This window comes from Camellia sinensis, chromosome 9, assembly GCF_055761805.1.
Source record: "Camellia sinensis isolate YWXY chromosome 9, ASM5576180v1, whole genome shotgun sequence".
NCBI lineage: Eukaryota > Viridiplantae > Streptophyta > Magnoliopsida > Ericales > Theaceae > Camellia > Camellia sinensis.
In genome coordinates, this window is record NC_138969.1 from 34,607,073 (window position 1) to 34,611,488 (window position 4,416).

The window sequence follows — 4,416 nt, forward strand, 5'->3', positions numbered from 1 at the left end:
GCTACCTCCTGACGGACTTCGCCAGTTTCGGAGTTTTGATAGAGCGATGCCACCAGAGCTCCTCCTGCGTGATCCTACATCTCACTTATCCTTCGGCGCTTCCGAGGCAACATTTCTTTCTCTGTTTTATTTTTCGCAATGTAGAATATATAAACTGCCATAGCTGATTACATTCTTTAACTGCTTGACTCAGATACACTGACACACTGTGCACTGTAGTTGATCGCAACCATACTAGCAACTGATATCTGTTTGAGGCTGACATGTGCACATGCACTGCGTTGGCCCTGAATCACTCAAACACACCAACATAGTATACACTGCACACACTGTAGTTTATTGCAATCATATCGATACCCGATATCTGTTTGAATCTGAAAAGCTTGCACACATGCTATATTTGTACTGAATTCTGAATGCCTTTTGAAACTAGTATATTCAGTATTGCCTCGCAATTATTTGTTTGAAAACAGGGAGACTCCCATATCGTCCGCGGGTATGGGAACATTGCCGCGCAGGACTGGTACGTTGAGCTTCCCGACGCGGTTCGCCACATTGTGGACAAGGCGGGCTTCGGCGCTTTCTGTAGGGGATTATCCAGACTCACCGCGAGCAGGCCTCTCCTTGCTGCTCTAGCGGAGAGGTGGTGGGACACCACCGACTCGTTCCATCTATCTGCGACGGGAGACATGACGATGACTCCCTATGATTTCTCGATGCTCACAGGCATCGGGGTAGGGGGTGATCCGATCCCCTTCGACACTGATATAGACGAGTGGACTGCCGCTCAGATCCATCTGCTTGGCGAGGTGCCACCTTACGCTCGTCCAGGCTTTGTTTGTTACTTCTGGTTCAAGGTGCAGTTCAGGGTCCAGCCCGCGTTGGTGGAGGAGGCACAGATGACCCAGGAGGCCGTGGAGAGATATGCGCGCGGCTTTCTCATGTTCCTGTTGGGGACGACCATTTTCACCGACCGGGAGAACACCGTGCCCCTCTACCTGCTTAGTGCACCGGTAGATGTCAGGCAGATCTTGCACTATGATTGGGGTGGCGCCGCTCTGGCCACACTTTACGGGTATATGAGCTCGGCTTTCCGTGGTAGTGGACAGTTGCTGGGGGGCTACTGGCGTGCTTGGGAGGTACGTTTCTTTTTTCGCTTTTTATTTCTGCTTTTCTATCTTCTGTACTCTGTATTGTATTCTGTATTGCACACACTGTAGTCTGCTTTTCACTAACTGTATACTGCACACACAGCACACACATACACTCTGCTTTACACTGACTGTACACTGCTCACACTGTACACTGTACACAATACACTGTCTGCGCAACACACTGCACAATATGTGGCCCGATATATCCTGTTTTACTTTGCATTCCACTCTTATCTGATAATCATATTGATGTTTTCTCTGCAGTTGGGGGTCTATGCCTACTTTCCCAGGCTTGCACCCGTGCTAGACACGGAGACCCCCCCCGTCGTCCCGTTCTCGCGACGCTTCGACGGGAGATGCGTACGGAGGCCACGAGAGACATTTAGCTTCTTTCGCCGCTACTTCGACACTATCACCCCTGCCGAGGTATGTTTTATTTCAGAATTTATCTAAGCTTTGCTTTTCACTGCATATTTCAATAACGATAGATAACAAACTGTATGTCACTTTCAGATCACTTGGCAGCCTTGGGCTCCGTTGCCGGCGACGATTTGGGACCGATTTGCCGGTGCTGAGGAGACCTCGCGTTTCCGAATCTTACTGGAGGGCTCGATCTGTCGGACTTGGTATCTGGGTGAGCATTTCCTACGCCAGACCCTAGGGTTACCAAAGCAGATAGTCCCGGTTCACCCTCCTGAGGGCATGAGGGAGACCGAGAGACTCACTACCGAGTAGATGGCCGATTATACTATCGGCTGGGAGGTGACCCGCTTCAGAGGCGTTGGCGACTGCAGAGAGTACGTGCAGACGTACATTATGCAGTCTCTGAGCGGCGGCCGTCAAGCTGAGGGAGCTAGGCCCGTGGCGCCAGCAGCTAGGGCAGGAGCGGGAGCGGGAGCTGGAGCAGGAGCATCGAGGAGGGCTCGAGTCCGTGGCAGCGGCGGAGTTCAGGGAGGACGGGGGACCGGTTGGCCTGCTCTGCCTACTTCACTGACATACAGAGGACAGGGTGGGGTGACCTACCAGATCCCCTTTGCTCCTCCCCCGGCTGATCATGAGTTAGCCGGTATCCCCGACTTGCCTCCGGTATGTATTACTTCATTTGGCATCTTGCATTGGCATTTCATTTCAGTTTATTTGATATTCCGCGGAATACTGATACATCTTGCACTCTTGCAGGCGTCCTCCGAGTACACCCGACAGTCCGTGGAGTTGAATGCCTCCATGATGGGGATGCTACAGCGGACCTTCAACCTCCTGGCCCTCTACAGCATTCCAGTATGTTCTTTTAACCACTGTCTCAAACCCTTCATAAGTTGATTCACGTAATCTGATGCACGACATAACACCTGACACACTGATCTCACAGCGTCTGATACGCTGCATACACTGCATTCTGCACTGTACTCTGCACTGATAAACTACTCACGGCATTCACACACTGTACTCATACACCGCATTCTGCACTGATAAACTGCTCACGGCATTCACACACTGTACTCATACACTGCATTCTGCACTGATAAACTGTCCACAGTGTTCACACACTGTACTCATATACTGCATTCTACACTGATAAACTGTCCACAGTATACTGATGCATTTGCCTTTTATGTACTTTTTCAGCCTCCCTTCCAGATTCCCGTTGTAGGAGGTGCTCCAGCTGGACCTTCCGTCCCCGCCCGAGGGAGAGATGAGGAGGGCAGAGTATTCCCCCGCACCAAGGCGGGGCGCACTCATGTCGAGAGTAGTTCGCGAGCTCCAGTCCCTGATGATGATGATGATGACGACGAGGAGTCGGAGACGGAGGCAGAGTCAGAGGTGGAGGCGGAGGCGGAGTCATCGGAGGAGGAGACCGGAGGTGGCACTGGCTCGGGCTCTGATGATGATACTGATGATGCTCCTGGACCTTCGTCCAGGAAGAGGACTAGGACAGACCGATAGCCCTCGGAGCCGCTTGACATGGATACAGATTTTTGTTGTTTTTCTTCTTTCTTGTACTTTTCCCTTTTGTTGGGAGTTAGGATACTTTGTACTGCCGCAGGCAGATTTTTGTTTTCGAAACTTGTGTACTTGAAAAGATGATGAAATGAAACAAGCTTTTTTATCTGAAAAAGTGTTTACATCCGTATATCTTTACATTTCATACTTTGCATTGCATCACACCATATTACACCTCAATGTAAATGAAATTGATTGGTTGTCTGAAAATTGAACACTTGCACTGTAATAATCAGATAACTAAACAGCCAACAGCAAAATAACCCAAGCAACCCACTGCCTGATTCTGGACACACAGCCCTTACTCTACTGGGGATTAATCCGCATACAGCCCGTAACACAGCATTTGGTCCATTCTGCACACGGCTAATCTTGAACAAACGGCCCAATCTGACAAGACGGAACACAAAGCTGGAACCAGTTGAAGTTGAAGCATGCTCAGATGCCCCAATTTTTTTATTCTTTTGCTTCGCCCAGATGTAGAGAATGGCACAGTACTCTGAGCATAAACGATTTCTGAAATAAAAAGGGATTTTCAACCGGGGTATCGAGCCTACAACCGAACACAGCGGGGAGGACTCAAACAAAAGGGTACACGACCTAACCATAACGAGACACGCTCGGAAAAGACCTAAAACAAAGGTTGAGGTAAACAAAACAAAGGACACGACATACAGACGCGTTAACGAAAACGAGGGACCTCAGATCACGAGGAGCCAGTTTCTCTAAGTATTGTTTCCCACCCTTTTCTCACTTGTGATTCTCACATCACTCTGGCACTCAAGCTCGGTTTTTCTCTCAAAACCCTTTGGCTTGCTTTTTCTCTCAACTTACACCTCTCGATTCTTTATTCTCTCATTTTTCGTCCCTCCCCAAGGTGATTAATGAATGAATAGGAAGTTGCGGGTTCATGCCCAATGCCGTTAGCTCACAGCTATTTCTTCTGGTGGGTAGAGTGCCCTCCTGGCAAGTATGTTGACGACGGGGGAAAGACAGAACGCCTGACTCAACTGTGCCCCTAGTTCATCATTTTGACCATTTTTTGTTTTGGCTTCCTACTAAAATAGTTTTGATCAAGATGAGAGTCGGATTAACGTATCTGTTCGATTTTTTATCCGAAAACCATGCAAGTCAGGCTATAGGCACTGAAAATTTTCCTTTTTGGGTCCAAGAAAATGGTCCTGGTTTGGAAAATGGAATAGTTTTCGAGAAAATAGTCAACCTCAGTAAAAATTTTCAAAAACTATTTTGCAAACAGTCG

General features: G+C 48.7%; 1 long non-coding RNA gene across 1 annotated transcript; it reads left to right on the plus strand.

Annotated features, from left to right (window-relative positions):
* The first annotated feature begins 2,112 nt into the window (after nt 1-2,112).
* Nucleotides 2,113-2,919, plus strand: LOC145799063 (uncharacterized). Its single transcript, XR_014341062.1, has 3 exons — nt 2,113-2,240; nt 2,334-2,432; nt 2,781-2,919. It is a non-coding gene; the product is annotated as an uncharacterized LOC145799063 (long non-coding RNA).
* Nucleotides 2,920-4,416: the final 1,497 nt, after the last annotated feature.